This window comes from Salmo trutta, chromosome 8 (genome assembly GCF_901001165.1).
Source record: "Salmo trutta chromosome 8, fSalTru1.1, whole genome shotgun sequence".
Lineage (NCBI taxonomy): Eukaryota > Metazoa > Chordata > Actinopteri > Salmoniformes > Salmonidae > Salmo > Salmo trutta.
The window spans coordinates 11,402,039-11,419,139 of NC_042964.1; the positions used below are offsets into that span (position 1 = coordinate 11,402,039).

Here is a 17,101-nt window from a genome sequence, read left to right on the forward strand (position 1 = left end):
TTGGTTTTTCAAATGGCGCTCTTTTCTTCTAAGGTGCGCTTTCATGGAGTCATCGAAGTGCGACAAAATCCCTTTGAAAATAAAAGTCCCCGAAAGTGGTTTTTTTTTTTTTTTGTACGTTTGCAATGTATAATGATTCAGTGCTATGCAATTTGCTATTATTGTTGAAACTCTTTGAGATTAAGTTTACAGACAAATGTAATACTCTTCCGGGAGGATTTTGGTCTGGCGTTGATGTTTAGATAAATAAACCACACGTTGTGAGCAAACGTCTTTGTGGAGTCAAAAGAGGTTTTGAAGAACTTGCAAACATCCTCCTAATTCATGGATGTGTTACGTCAGAGTCCAAGGATGTTCTTTCTTTAGTGAATAGTGGTATTGAACTTGAATATGACAAGCAGAGACTGGCATTTTTCTGTGAGGACATTCATTCCTAAAGTAAACTTATGGCACAACAGTACATAAAGACATACTCAAAAGTAAGGACATGCTAATGACAATAAGCTGCTTATCGTTGAATTCTGGCTGACTTTACAGCATGTGCACAACAACAGTCGGATGTGTGAAATGTTGTGTTACTTTTTAAAATCTTTACATTTTCAGACTTTGAATCTCAAAGGGTAAAGTAAGCTTCGTACCAGCTGAAGAGAGTGCGGAAGGTACTGCGTCTGGAAGGAAGAACATCTATCAGATACACCTTCTGCCTGAGAACAATGATGAATGGTGAGTCTTTCCATGTTATGATGTTTCATTTCAATGTCAGCTTCTTCACCTAGCCTTCCATCAATCCAGTCATGCATGGACACATTGGACAGTGTCTACATTGATTTGCTCTGTAACACCTCCTGCGCCCTGATGAGTGGTTCAGTGACAGGGGGGGCCTACCCCTAACTGCCCTGGCTGGTTGAGGAGCTCCTGCCCAAACTGGTAAGCTGGGCCACAGAGAGTAAGACCAGTGAGCTCAGGAGCACCCTGTCCCTGCTGCCTGTAGAGAAGTACAACATCATGTACTAACGGCTGAAGGACAAGTACAAGGAGATGGTCAATGGTCTGGTCTTTCATAGTGTAGCCTCACAGATCAGATTCTTTGTAGCAGTGGTTTGTTGTTGTTGAAGTTGTTTTCATGTTAATGTCCCAACATACTGTAATATTTGTCTTTGTTTAGGTTTGGCCTGAAGTAACAGACCCTGAGAAGTTTGTCTTTGAAGATATTGCCTTCGCTACATATCTCCTGATAGGCCTCCTCAGTATATGGACAGAATGCTAATATGTGTGAAATGACAGCTCTTACGACAATAACACCATTGTTCTATCAATGCACAGGTCCTATGGGGCGAGGAGCTAGCAGAGAAGGGTCTGACGGTCAAACAGTCCTTTGTGGATCTTGGTTCTGGAAATGGTCTATGTATGATAAACACTACACTAGGTTGCCAGAACACAGTTACATAAAACAACCTGATATGCCCTGGTGCTGAATAATAACACCTGGACACCTGTGGAAAACTGACCTTTGTTGCCGATCTCTTTTAGTTCACAAATGTCCACTGGACGCTTAATCAATGACACGGTGTAGCTGTTGTGTCGTAAGAAGCTTTAGGTTGCGTCCCATATGGCACTGTATTCCCTTTATAGTGCACTACATTTGACGGGCCCGTAAATGAATGGCAAACAAAAAACATTGATTTCAACGTTTTCTTACATAAACATTTGTTTTACTCCCTCTTTCTCCCCAATGTTGATGTTGTCTCATCGCTGTAACTCACCAATGGGCTCGAGAGAGTGGCAAAGATCGAGTTATGCGTCCTCCAAAACATGACCCGACAAACCGCGCTTCTTAACCAGCTGCACCCGGCCCGCCACAAGGAGTCGCTAGAGCGCGATGAGCCAAGTAAAGTCCCCCCAGGCACACCCTCCCCTAACCCGGACAACGCTGGGCCAATTGTGCGCTGCCCTATGGGACTCCCGGTCATGACACAGCCTGGGATTGTACCCAGGTCTGTAGTGACTCCTCAAGCACTGCAATGCAGTGCAGTAGACCGCTGGGCCGCTCGGGAGTCCAAAAGTAACTTTTCTTGTCATTTATCAGACGCTCTTATCCAGATGGACTTACAGTAGTGAGTGCATACATTTTCATATTTGTACTGGTTCCCCAAGGGAATCGAACCCATTATCCTGGCATTGCAATGTCTGCAGAAATAATGGGGTGTCAACTATGACATCAAATCAAATTTTATTAGTCGCATACACAGCAGATGTTAATGCGAGTGTAGCGGAATGCTTGTGCTTCTAGTTCCGACCATGCAGTAATATCTAACAAGTAATCTAACAATTTCACAACAACTACCTTATACACACAAGTGTAAAGGAATGAATAAGAATATGTACATATAAATATATGGATGAGCGATGGCCGAACGTCATAGGCAAAATGCAGAAGATGGTATAGAGTACAGTATATACATATGAGATGAGTAATGTAGGGTATGTAAACATATAAAGTGGCATTGTTTAAAGTGACTAGTGATACATTTATTACATCCAATTTTTAATTATTAAGTGGCTAGAGATTTGAGTCAGTATGTTGGCAGCAGCCACTCAATGTTCGTTATGGCTGTTTAACAGTCTGATGGCTTTGACATAGAAGCTGTTTTTCAGTCTCTCGGTCCCAGCTATGATAGCGGGGTGTGGGGTGAACAGGCAGTGGCTCGGGTGGTTGTTGTCCTTGATGATCTTGTTGGCCTTCCTGTTACATCGAGTGGTGTACCTTCACTTTGAAAAAATCTATTTTGGTTATTGAACTACTGTAAGTGAAGTGGATTTACACCTGGTAACGGAATTTCATCATGGGTCCCTGATCTTTGATACACAGAAATGGATAATTATGGATGTGTCATTCTCTTCATGGTGATGTATCCTAAATAGGTACACAAAGGTAGAAATATGCAATATTTTCCTTTGCATAATTGCGTATTATTCTACACACTATTTTAACGAGCTCCCCTACCAAACAAGACCACATTTGGTTGGTCCGCACCGGACTAAATCTGAACCAATAATAGACCCCTATGTTTCACAAGTTCTGACATCAAGGTACAGCACAGTAGAGTACAGTACAGTATAGTATAGTCGAGTAGAGTACAGTACATTAGTGTACTCAACTCCAGTGTACTCTAGTGTGTACTGTACACTACTCTACTTTACAGTACAGGACTGTATTGTACAAAATTATATTCTACTTTTACTGAACTATACTAACATTTTCTTTACTGTGCTGTACTGTACTAGAGCTGGGACGATAAACCGAAAATGATCGACACCAACCGATCACTTATCGCAGCCATTTTGCTGATACCGTTCGTTACAATAAGTAGCCTATACTAAAGAAATGTGAAGTTTGAAATGAAATACAATTGACAATTGATGGCTATAACCATCAAACCAGTAGTAGTACTTTAAAGGATAATAAAAAAAGGGCAATTTGTCACAAAATGAATTTTTGTCCATATCACCCAGCTCTATACTGTACTGAACTATACTTTACGGTACTGAGCTCTACTGTACTATACTGTGCTGTCCAAACTTGTGAAACAGATGTCTATGATTGGTTCAGACCAAATCTGAACCAATCATGGAAGTCTATATTTGGGCAAAATGAAGACCGGTCCAGACATCTGTGCATGTTGACATCAGGGCTGGTCCGGACCAGACCAAATTTCAACTACTTTTTAACATCCTGGGATGTCAGTTGTCGATTGGTGCTCAGTGGGTGTGGATGTTGGTTACAGTAAATGGAAAGAGAGGGGGCTCATGGGTAGGTGACCTGTAAGAACTGAGATGTGATATTAATTGGAGAGAAGAGTGAGAGGGAGGTGTAGTCTAGACCTTTCGCATTCTTGCTTTGACCACCACAAAGAGGGAGACCCAACTATGGTTTGTAACTACTTTGATTTCCCATTGCAACCAATTCAGTTGCAGAAATTCTGTTACCGATTCTTCTGAAATTCTGTTGACGATTTGGTAACAAGGATTTCAAATTTGTCACGTCCATTCCCGCTCAAGCGCTCGACGTCGCCGATTTACTAACTTCCGGGCCTTGCGACCATTACGCACACCCGGCATCCATTATTACGCACACCTGCGCCCCATCATCAGTCACACCTGGAATTCATTACCACCTTGATTACTTATCATTTATCTAGCGTTCTGTCAGTCGTCAGGTAGTATTGTTTATATTCCCTTGTTTTTTTTGTCTCGTTTTATAATGTTCGTTATTATTAAGCTCACTGCACTTGTTTCCTGACTCACTGCGTCTACATTCATTTTAATAATTCATAAACATAATTGATATCAGTAAAAACACTAACTAATTGGTAGGTCTACCTTTACTTGTTACTTCTATGAACTTTCATTATCCTCCCTCATGAGGGAGAGAAATGACAATATCTTAAAGATAAGTGGATTTTTGATAATGGAATTTCAAAGCACAAGGCAATGTTTCGTAAAGGCCAAAAAATTCTGCTAAACTAAATGTGTTTTAGTTGGCAGGGGTCTTTACTGCATTATGTTTTGGTGTATTTTTAATACCTTTTAAGACTTTCTGGTAGATGTTGTGAAAGACCCCTATTCCATCTGTTTGACAAGAAATCAGTCTTAGCTTATTCAGAATTTGTTGTTGAAAAATGTATATATACCTTAATAAATAATGTTTTACTCTTAGCTTTCATTTGACATGCTCCTATGAACTTCACATGTTGGTGCTCAGGGCTTGGAATTGACCATAGTGCACTATATAGGGAATAGAGTGCCATTTGGGATGCGGCCTTAATCCGCGCCAATTTCATGCTAGTGTTCTATTCAATCAGTGATGTGATTTAACGTCTAATCAAAACGCTGGATAGCCGTGATTGAAATGACACACTGGGGGTAGGTGGATAGTGTCTTTGTGTACCCAATGTTCAGTTCTGCCCGCTGATGAAGTGATTAGGGACTGACTGACCGTCTTACCTGCTTGTGTTTCAGCACCCTGGAAAGGGCATCGATGTGAGGAAACGGAAGATCTGGAATATCTACGGCCCATGAACCTATCTAGAGGTGAGGAAGGCCTAAATGAAACACTGTTTTATTCAGCTTTGATCAGTTAGCGCTTGTTACTTTAGAGGGTGTATATCCTGCATGAGCCTCATATTACCCTTTAATAGACCCCAAGATCAACTTCATTTTGAGGGCTTTGTGGATATTTGGAATTCCCTTTTTTTTTCTTTCTAAGAAACCAAAACTAATGCACTATTTTAAATATTTGTGATGATGTGTACAGTAGGTATTATAGCGGTAATATATTAACTATTTCGTTCACCGGATGTTGAAAAGTAGTTGAAATTGAGTCAGTCTGCCCTAGCCTTGATTTCAACATCTACAGATCTAATTTTTTGGTCTTGGCCATGGTGGAGAGTTTGGAATCTGATTGATTGATTCTGTGGACAGGTGTCTTTTTATTCAGGTAACAAACTGAGATTAGGAGCACTCCCTTTAAGAGTGTGCTCCTAATCTCAGCTTGTTACCTGTATAAAAGACACCTGGGAGCCAGAAATCTTTCTGATTAAGAGGGGGTCAAATACTTATTTCCCTCATTAAAATGAAAATCATTTTATAACATTTTTGACATGCGTTTTTCTGGATTTTTTTGTTGTTATTCTGTCTCTCACTGTTCAAATAAACCTACCATTAAAATTATAGACTGATCATTTCTTTGTCAGTGGGCAAACGTACAAAATCAGCAGGGGATCAAATACTTTTTTCCCCTCACTGTAGTGCACTACTTTTGATCAGACCCCTATGGGCCCCTGGTCAAAAGTAGTGCACTACAAAGGGAATACTGGGCCATTTGGGACATAGCCTGAGAGAAAAGGGAGTTGTGCTAAATTAGGGCCTCAAAAAAGAACTTGTTCTCTCAGACAGTTCATCTCAGGTGTCAGACAGTCAGAGCTGTGAAGTCAATTAAACTCAGTCCAACATGCTGTCATGAGAGAATTTTGCCACCTCAGTTCCCCAGCGTTGTATAAATGACAATCTCATCTTCTCTCTTTGGCATACGGGAATGCAGTTCCACCTTAGGTTCCCCCATGTTGTTGTTTTTTACATCATTATAGTTATATAGACTACAGTCGCGAGGATAGCCTATGTGTTTATTATATCAGACCTAGTTGTTTGGACAGTGGGCACCCCATTGTGATTTCCCTGCTGTGGCAAAGCTATTACCCTCTTACCAACAAATGACAGCACAATACCTGTCAATCAATCCCCAAGGGCCCTCCACTCTAGATTATCAACTTCAAAACTGTTCTGTTGATTTTGTATAAAAGTGTTTAACATGCTGCCTCCCAGGTGGCGCAGTGGTCTAAGGCACTGCATCGCAGGGCTGGCTGTGCCACCAGAGACTCTGGGTTCGAGCCCAGGCTCTGTCGCAGCCGGCCGCGACTGGGAGGTCCATGGGGCGGCGCACAATTGGTTTAGCGTCGTCCGGGTTAGGGAGGGTTTGGCCGGCAGGAATATCCTTGTCTCATCGCGCACAAGCGACTCCTGTGGTGGGCCGGGCGCAGTGCACGCTGACCAGGTCGCTAGGTGTACGGTGTTTCCTCCGACACATTGGTGCGGCTGGCTTCCGGGTTGGATGCGCACTGTGTTAAGAAGCAGTGCGGCTTGGTTGGGTTGTGTTTCGGAGGACGCATGGCTCTCGACCTTCGCCTCTCCCGAGTCCGTGCGGGAGTTGTAGCGATGAGACAAGACAGTAACTACCAGCAATTGGATACCATGAAATTGGGGAGAAAAAGGGGGTCAAATATATTTTTTAAAGTGCCAGCTAGTGACATGGCCTACAATAGAGGTTATTGTTACAGTACTGCACCACATACTGCAACATATTCAAGACATTCAACCTTTGTTTTGTTTGCAGCTAGGGATAGTATGCCAAGGTACGTGTGGGCAGCTGACAGCAGGTTGGCATTTATTGTCAGGAATCTTGCCCTGGAGGCAGCTCTCCAAAGTGGTCACTAGCTGGCACAGGCACAAACCTAAACCTAACCTTAACCACATTGCCAACCCTAACCTTTATTATATAGACAATTTTGACTTTGCAGCTGACCCATCTAGCGGAAATGTCTCAGTTCTGCCTCCAGGGCAAGACTCAGGACAAACGTCATCCTGCGGGGTCCCAGGGCCTTAATATCAAATCACATTTTATTTGTCACATGTGCCGAAAAGAACAGGGAAATGCTTACTTATAAGCCCTGAACCAACAATGCAGTTCAAGAAATAGTTAAGAAAATATTTACAGAATAAACTAAAGTAAAACATTAAATGTAACACAATAAAATAACAATAACGAGGCTATATACAGGGGGTACCGAGTCAATGTGCGGAGGTACAGGTTAGTCGAGGTAATTTGTACATGTAGGTAGGGGTAAAGTGACTACATAGATAATAAACAGTGAGTAGCAGCAATGAAACAAAGGGGGGGGGGTCGTCAATGTAAATAGTGTGGGTTGCCATTTCATTAATTGTTCAGCAGTCTTATGGCTTGGGGATAGAAGATGTTAAGGAGCCTTTTGGACCTAGACTTGGCGCTCCGGTACCACTTGCCGTGCGGTAGCAGAGAGAACAGTCTATGACTTGGGTGACTGGAGTCTTTGACCATTTTTTGGGCCTTCCTCTGACACCACCTAGTATATAGGTCCTGGATGGCAGGAAGCTTGGCCCCAGTGATGTAATATAATATAATATCACTACAGCATTTACAGCTGCCCTTTAGAGACCATAGCCTACACTGCTAATTGAGATGAATGGGATAACTGGGGCTATTGACAATGTGGAATGAGTCTGGACCTGGACTGGCCTCCTAGACTGTTATTAATGGGTTGTCCATAGATACTGTGTTTGTGTACTGCTGTGAGCACAAGGTTGATTGCACGTTAACATTTATTTAGTGACTACGAGGAAACAGAGATACTGTATTTGTTTGTTGTTGCCTCTGTTTTAGCCCGTATACTAAAATAGTGAATACTAAGCATTACTGCCATCTAAAAATACAATACAAAAATGCCACAATACCGGTAAAAATGTAGGCACAAAACCTTTCATCCGACCATACAGTGTTTGCATGCAATTAGTAGGCTAGTTGACTAGAAGAATGAATTACACGGAATGAGATTGTGGAAATTATTGCCTCTTATGGCTCTTGTGTTCCTTTCAAACTTACATGAGGCAATTGTTTAGCTTGTTTAGCTAGGGACTCGCTGTACCTTTAACTAAAGGCTTGGGGTTCTGTCAGGATCTGCGACCTGTCCTTTCTGGTGTCCTTCTCCTCGGTGATATAATATGATGGGTGTCTAGACTAGAACATGGTGATGGGATATGATGTGTCTAGACTAGAACATGGTGATGGGATATGATGGTGTCTGGACTAGAACATGGTGATGGGATATGATGGTGTCTGGACTAGAACATGGTGATGGGATATGATGGTGTCTAGACTAGAACATGGTGATGGGATATGATGGTGTCTAGACTAGAACATGGTGATGGGATATTATGGTGTCTAGACTAGAACATGGTGATGGGATATGATGTGTCTAGACTAGAACATGGAAGTGGTCTCCAACTCCTGAAAGGGCTTTCCTTGTTGTCATTTTATCTAGTTTCCCTCGTTCACAGGTTTAGGCTAAAATCATTTATTTACTTGTTTACTTTTGTTGTGTTGTATAAGACCAGTCATTTAATTAGGCCCTACATGGCAATAGGCACAAAATGTTGGTTTAAATTAAATACAAATAAATTGAATTTGTAACCTCATCTGACTCATTATTTCAGATCACCCTTCCTCATACCCACCCTGACACTAAATGAGCAGGGATAACAATATCAAGATGTTATCCTCCTTCAATATTAAAAGTTGGCAACAGAGTTCTTTCGCGACAGAGAGCGGCTGGGTGTGTCACAAGTCATTTGTCATTTAAAAAATGAATGATTCAAAAATCTAATTACGGTCGTCGGCGGTGCGTCTCTCTGATCTAAAGAAGCTTCTATTCCAGGAAATGGCAATCACTCCCAGTGATGGCTTCTTATTCCTGGACACAGACTGGCTGATTGGAAACCACTCGGAGGAGCTCTCACCGTGGATCCCCGTTATAGCGGCCAGGCAAGTCATCAGCAGACACAATTTGGCTTAGCCGCCTCAAGTGGCAGCTGATCTATTGAATTTGAAATCATGTTACTTTCATGAGTTGTGTTGGTTTGGGGAGAGGGGGAATGGAGGTGTGTTGATGTGTGAAGGGACTTGTTTGATGCGCAGGCCATCTGATGGCGATGTTGAGCTTGGCTCTTGAAGTTAGTCTCTTGCTCTGGTTTGAACGCTCCAACAGTACTTAACGATGCCTCATAGCTCCATAGGCTTTACATTTTCCTCATTTTTCTTACACCCAACTTTGAGTAAGTTGTGCCTAATTCAGTTGTTCCTACAGTATGTTCTCACCTCTATGATGTCTGCTACCTCTGCTTGACCAGGGTTCTCTAAGACTAAACCAGGGAAATAAAGGATGGTTTTGATGTGTCATTTCTGTCACTTTCCACCCAGTTTAGGTCATCCTTCTCCTACCGGTACTTTGCTCTGCTGTTTCTTTTGACTTCTATGGGAAGTACCAATGGAGACAGTTTCAGAAGTCCCAGTATAAAGAATACATTGACTTCATCTCTGAGATCAGCACAGCCTGTGGGTTCAACACAGAGGACGGCCTGAGAATCCCCTCCACAAAGCGGATATGCTAATGGCGCGGCAGGTAGCCTAGTGGTTAGAGCGTTGGGCTAGTAAACGAAAGGTTGCTGGATCGAATCCCAGAGCCGACAAGGTATAAATCTGTCGTTCTGCCCCTGAACAAGGCAGTTAACCCACTGTTCCCTGGTAGGCTGTCATTGTGAATAAGAATGTGTTCTTAACTGACTTGCCTAGTTAAATAAAGGTTAAATTAAAAAAATAACACCCACACTTGAACACATGGTCCTGTGTGACTCAGTTGGTAGAGCATGATGCTTGCAACGTCAGGGTTGTGGGTTCGATTCCCATGGGGAAAAAGTACGAAAATGTATGCACAGTCAATGTATTCCAAATCGCTCTGGAAAAGAGCGTCTACTAAAAGACTAAAAATACAAATAAATCAAAAAACATACAGTATATGCTAACATAAGCCAGTCACACTGTTTTAATCTAACCCCTTACTCTGCAGGTGTGTCTGGTAGGAAAGTCAAGGAGCTACCAGCTGTCGGACGAGCGGAGAGCCAAGTATATACAGGGTCGTCAGACCTGCTCCGGGGTCACAGTACAAGGGTCAAACGTTGAGGGGGAAGCTGAGACTGACCGGTCCCATGGGAACAACTGGGGAGCTGGGTTCCAGCCCCGAGAGAGGATCGAGACTGTGTGAAATTGCGCCGCCCTCCCCCGGGATTTTGTAGATGGTATAGTCTTACATGTGGCCAACACTCTGCTTGGGTCGACCAAGGACAAAGGCGGGGATGTCCCTGATGCCTGGAACACTGGAGGTAAGAGAATGACACTTTAGTTATTAAGTCCCAATCAAATCACAAGGTAATCTCTCCTTCAAAACATTGAGCTGTCATTGAGGTCATATTAGGTTTAGGAATAAAGAACAAAAAGTACATATCTGCTCTGTGGTTCATTACTATAATGGAGTATGTTGGGTTTATGTACACTACATGGTGTATAGTTGACTCGGTGGAATTCAGGAACGTTAAGGTCATGCTAGGTCCCTTGTGTCCTTAACGCCACTGGCCCCCCCCCCCCCCCGCCTACCTCTCCCTGTCTCTCTCTCTCTCAGCACCAATAGGAAGGCCCCTGGAGGTGCAGTGCAACCCTGCTTTGAACCCTGGAAGTGTTTCATCCTTTGCCAGCTACATCCTGTACTACACACACCGCCCCATCTCTCCTTTATCAACCCCCTCCAGATTATCCCCTCATCCTACACACACACACACACACACACCTGCACCCAAGGTACGACAGATGAGATAAGGGGATGAAGTGTACTCTGATTAAAACAGGAGAATCTCTTTCAGGACTGGAATTAGAGAGAGTGACAGAAAGGTAGAGTAGGGAGGGGGTGAAAAGGATGGAGGATGGAGAGACAGAGCGCCTGTAACCCGGGATGGAGATGAATGGATGAATAATGCATTCTGATCCATCTTTTATGGATGACTCTGTATTTGTTTTCTCCTATGGTGCTGCTCTGAAAAGAGGGGGGGGGGGGTGCTGGGACACTGACAGCGGCTAGCCCGCGAATTTCACTGTCTCTCTCTCTCTCTCTCAATAGATGTGACAAGCTAAACAATTGCCTCATGCAAGTTTGAAAGGAACACAAGAACTATAAGATGCAATATTTTCCACAATCATACTGTGTAATTCATTCTTCTAGTCGACTAGCCTACTAATTGCGTGCAAACACTGAATGGTCGGATGAAAGGTTTTGTGCCTACATTTTTACGGGTATTGTGGCATTTTTGTATTGTATTTTTAGATGGCAGTAATGCTTAGTATTCACTATTTTAGTATACGGGCTAAAACAGAGGCAACAACAAACAAATACAGTATCTCTGTTTCCTCGTAGTCACTAAATAAATGTTAACGTGCAATCAACCTTGTGCTCACAGCAGTACACAAACACAGTATCTATGGACAACCCATTAATAACAGTCTAGGAGGCCAGTCCAGGTCCAGACTCATTCCACATTGTCAATAGCCCCAGTTATCCCATTCATCTCAATTAGCAGTGTAGGCTATGGTCTCTAAAGGGCAGCTGTAAACGTTGTAGTGATGTTATAGTAGGGTCCTGGGCCGCCGCAGGTTGAAGTTTGTCCTGAATCATGCCCTGGAGGCAGAACTGAGACATTTCCACTAGATGGGTCAGCTGCAAAGTCAAAATTGTCTATATCATAAAGGTTAGGGTTGGCAATGTGGTTAAGGTTAGGTTTAAAATCAGATTTTATGAATCTGTGCCTGTGCCAGCTAGTGACCACTTTGGAGAGCTGCCTCCAGGGCAAGATTCCTGACAATAAATGCCAACCTGCTGTCAGCTGCCCACTGTTCACACGTACCTTGGCATACTATCCCTAGCTGCAAACAAAACAAAGGTTGAGTGTCTTGAATATGTTGCATAATGTGGTGCAGTACTGTAACAATAATCTCTATGTAAGCTAAGTAGGCCATGTTTAACACTATACAAAATCAACAGAACAGTTTTGAAGTTGATAATCTAGAGTGGAGGGCCCTTGGTGATTGATTGACAGGTATTGTGCTGTCATTTGTTGGTAAGAGGGTAATAGCTTTGCCACAGCAGGGAAATCACAATGGGGTGCCCACTGTCCAAACAACTAGGTCTGATATAATAAACACATGGGCTATCCTCGCGACTGTAGTCTATATAACTATAATGATGTAAAAAACAACAACATGGGGGAACCTAAGGTGGAACTGCATTCCCGTATGCCAAAGAGAGAAGATGAGATTGTCATTTATACGAACCAAAGGTCAAAGCAGATTGAATTCTCCATGTAGAAGGGAAAGTAAAGCCAGAAATACCTTAATCTCCATGAAATGGAACTTAAAGGTTGGCTAGCTGCTCTGCTGCGAACTCCACTGGGAATTCATATCTTGGCTTACAAATATTGTGGAAACACAAAAATAGTTTTTGGCCGTGCATACCCATTATCTAAGGCAGCCTGGGGAATGGGTTAATTTTAATACCTCCCTCTCTCGTAACTCGTTGGTATCTGAAATGACGCTGGGGAACTAAGGTGGTGAAATGTTCTCTTATGACAGCATGTTGGACTGAGTTTAATTGACTTCACAGCTCTGACTGTCTGACACCTGAGATGAACTTTCTGAGAGAACAAGTTCTTTTTTGAAGCTCTAATTTAGCACAACTCCCTTATCTCTCAGCCTGTGTCCCAAATGGCACTGTATTCCCTTTGTAGTGCACTACTTTTGACAAGGGCTCCATTTTGGCTTTGGTCAAAAGTAGTGCACTATGTAGGAAATAGGCTGCCATTTGGGACGCAGACTGTGCCATCCCAAAGGTCTCTCCAGTCACTCTTACATTTCATCCTTCTCCTACTCCATTCTTGAACCCTGAACCACCACCTTCTCCTTTTTCATTCCAAATGCACTCGTTCTCACTCTCTCCTCTTCAGGCAGTCTGTCAGGGAGAGAGGTAGCTGAGCTGTTGGAGTAGGAGACTCTACTGGTCCTAAAGAAGGAGTGTGGAGGTCTGTACATCCTGCTCAAGAACAACCACCAGGTCTTCAGAGGTATGTGCAGTACAAACCCAGCATCCAGACTAGTGTTGAAAATTGATGACAACTTTCCCAGGATTTTCAGTAGTCCCGGTTGGAAGACCGTTGGAATCGGGTAGGAATACGCAGGAAATCCAGAATCCTCCCACCAAAATGTCAGGAAAACCTGAGAGTTTTGGGAATGTTACTAGAATGTTTTTACCCTAATCCAGACATTATCTCAACAAAGCTCTGAGCTCCATATTTGGCTCTAACCAGAGATGATATAGATCCAGCTCTAACCAGAAATGATATTGATCCAGTTCTAACCAGAGATGGATATGGATCCAGTTCCATGTAGTGATCTGCTAAGTGTCCCATTTTGGCACCAAACATCATGTGAAAATAACATTCTTATTTGCATTCTCACATGAAGGTTCATTGTCTTGGAACGTTTGGTGTGAACATGAGGACTATTTAGTTTAATGCACTCTATATCAATGGTTCTGGCACTGGGTCTACCTACATTAATCATACTGAAGCAATTCAGGGATTATTGGAATGTCACATATTCAGATAAGAATGCTTGAAAAAGTAGATGGAATCTTCCCCACTCTCAGCTTGAAGGAATTTTCATTTGGCAGTCTCTCTTAAAGCTTGCCTAAACTCTTGAAACTGGTCTAGACCTATTAGTAATATAAACATTTTTGTATTAAACCCCCCTCCTCTCTCTCTTCCAGTAAAGGCGGTATGGTCCATATCCGGAACTGGTGGGTACAGACCCAGAGACCCAGAAGGCTGCAAGGTACCAGGGCTGATGCGAAGCGGAAGCCCCTACTCTCTGGTGTCCTGAAGATCCGGGCCCACCACCCCCAGGGATGCCCCCTGCCGGCCGAGGAGTGTGCCTTTGCCCATTGAGCTGATGACCTCCAACCTTCCACCAGACTACTCAAGAAAATTAAACGCTCAATTCAGTTTAGACCGTTGCTTTCTTTTTATTTAACGATGGTACACAAACACCTGTGACTACAAAGTCATTTGTACATACTTGGTTGTAATTTATTCTAACCATTTATTGGACTTTTCAGGCCTAAATCTGGTTAGATACGGTACTTTTGAGTTTTTAATCGGGGAGCAAGCTTTGCTATTTGTTTTGCACATCGCAAATATAACATCTAAAATATAAACATCCTATTGTATTTATTACCTCAGAAAAACAGGTCAGAAGGAAGGACATATGGGCTTAAAACTGTAAATGTCAGGGCCATTAATTATTTATTGGGTAGTGTTCAGGGGGTGTCCTGTGTGTTGCTCTCTGTGTTCCTGCCTGTGTTCTTCTAACCCCTGGGCTCGTAACCCTGTGGCTCAAAGGTCATATGGAGGCAGTAGTGGGCCGACCCAGGGACCACCATGGGGTCAGGAGATGTGTCTACTGCCATCCAGGACCTCTACACCAGGCGGTGTCAGAGGAAGGCCCTAATAATTGTCGAAGACCCCAGCCACCCCAGTCATAGACTGTTCTCTCTACTATCGCATGGCAAGCTGTACCGGAGTGCCAAGTCTAGGACAAAAAGGCTTCTCAACAGTTTTTACCCCCAAGCCGTAAGACTCCTGAACAGGTAATCAAATGGCTACCCGGACTATTTGCATTGTGTGCCCCCCCAACCCCTCTTGGGATATATACGATTCTGCTTATAAGGGAAGAATAGGATGAAGTTGTCCCTAGAGGGCCTATAGACACTGATGTAATGTCAGTTTTGTAGGCGCCATAGGGGACAAGATGGGACCAAACAACACTGAAAGCCAATGGTGTCTGTTGATAAAGATGCCCTCTAGCTGAGCATAAAGAAACAACGGTGGACAAAACCTAATGATTGTGACCCAGTGAGCTTCTCCCTGTGGGAAAAGGTGCCCTCAGGAGAATGACCTTCCTGGAAGGACCGGGGGAGAGAATCATGCTGAATTACACTACTATAGACATGGACATTGAATTGGCCCTGGGGCGGATGTGTGAAAGCTTGTAGTACTCATGAATGATGATTGTTTCCAGTTGTATGCTGACGGGTGGGCTTTAATGACCTGAGCAAGCTACTACACCACATCATCTCCACCTCCATCCCTTCTTCTTTTCCTCACTTCCTCCATACACCTGGGAGAAATCGATTCATTAAGAGCCCTGCCTGCATTGCAGGTCTGCCAAGATCCAAACAGCCCATCAACCCTCTGCCTCACCCTGTACCCTGGCGAGGAGCGTGACGTGTCCAGGAAGTGGCACACAGACCCCCACCCTCCCGTTTTTGCTCTCTCAGTGACCCATTGACCCTATCCCCCCTTGGCCCTCCCAACCTTCTGACCGGCACAACTAAGATTGATTGGCGCTCCCTCGACCGAGTTGATTCCCCGGCGATGTGTAAACAAACAAAGCATACAAGCCTGGCTTAAAAGAATGCATCACCACGCCAACCACAACAATAGCAACAAATAGCAGCAAATGAGCCATTGCCAAGCCTCCTTGGGGGTGTGTGTGTGTGTGTGTGTGTGTGTGTGTGTGTGTGTGTGTGTGTGTGTGTGTGTGTGTGTGTGAGACATGTCTGGCCACTCAGTTTTGAGGAAACCCAGAGACAAAAAAAAAAAAGAACAGAGACAAAAAAAATGGCTCTGAGGCCTGAATGTAGGTCAGGGAGAAGTGCCCATCTTCTCTCAAAGAAAGATCACAAATGACTTTCACCTTCATGTGTTATTCATTGTGTCGCACACACAAATGTCACTTGTTCATAGGGGCATAAACTGTCAAACCGCATCAACATCTATACTTTTTCTATGATTGCAATTTGGAGGGTAGCAAGCAACCAGTTAGTTTCAGTTCATGTTGTTTTCTCAAAATGGAAGAAAGTGATCTTGTCTGCAGTGTATATACACTGCTCAAAAAAATAAAGGGAACACTTAAACAACACAATGTAACTCCAAGTCAATCACACTTCTGTGAAATCAAACTGTCCACTTAGGAAGCAACACTGATTGACAAATTTCACATGCTGTTGTGCAAATGGAATAGACAACAGGTGGAAATTATAGGCAGTTAGCAAGACACCCCCAATAAAGGAGTGGTTCTGCAGGTGGGGACCACAGACCACTTCTCAGTTCCTATGCTTCCTGGCTGATGTTTTGGTCACTTTTGAATGCTGGCGGTTCTTTCACTCTAGTGGTAGCATGAGACGGAGTCTACGACCCACACAAGTGGCTCAGGTAGTGCAGCTCATCCAGGATGGCACATCAATGCGAGCTGTGGCAAGAAGGTTTGCTGTGTCTGTCAGCGTAGTGTCCAGAGCATGGAGGCGCTACCAGGAGATAGGCCAGTACATCAGGAGACGTGGAGGAGGCCATAGGAGGACAACAACCCAGCAGCAGGACCGCTACCTCCGCCTTTGTGCAAGGAGGAGCAGGAGGAGCACTGCCAGAGCCCTGCAAAATGACCTCCAGCAGGCCTCAAACGATCAGAAACAGACTCCATGAGGGTGGTAAGAGGGCCCGACGTCCACAGGTGGGGGTTGTGCTTACAGCCCAACACCGTGCAGGACGTTTGGCATTTGCCAGAGAACACCAAGATTGGCAAATTCGCCACTGTCGCCCTGTGCTCTTCACAGATGAAAGCAGGTTCACACTGAGCACGTGACAGACGTGACAGAGTCTGGAGACGCCGTGGAGAACGTTCTGCTGCCTGCAACATCCTCCAGCATGACCGGTTTGGCGGTGGGTCAGTCATGGTGTGGGG

At 43.8% G+C, this 17,101-nt stretch overlaps 1 long non-coding RNA gene across 4 annotated transcripts; it reads left to right on the forward strand.

Moving 5' to 3' along the window:
* The first annotated feature begins 96 nt into the window (after nt 1-96).
* LOC115198189 (uncharacterized) lies at nt 97-14,516 on the forward strand. 4 transcript variants are annotated; one of them, XR_003879184.1, is made up of 7 exons: nt 97-479; nt 604-723; nt 1,324-1,405; nt 5,020-5,091; nt 10,272-10,584; nt 13,249-13,365; nt 14,070-14,516. It is a non-coding gene; the product is annotated as an uncharacterized LOC115198189 (long non-coding RNA). The 4 variants fall into 4 exon arrangements; XR_003879185.1 differs by lacking the exon at nt 10,272-10,584; XR_003879186.1 differs by lacking the exon at nt 1,324-1,405.
* The last annotated feature ends 2,585 nt before the right edge of the window (nt 14,517-17,101 follow it).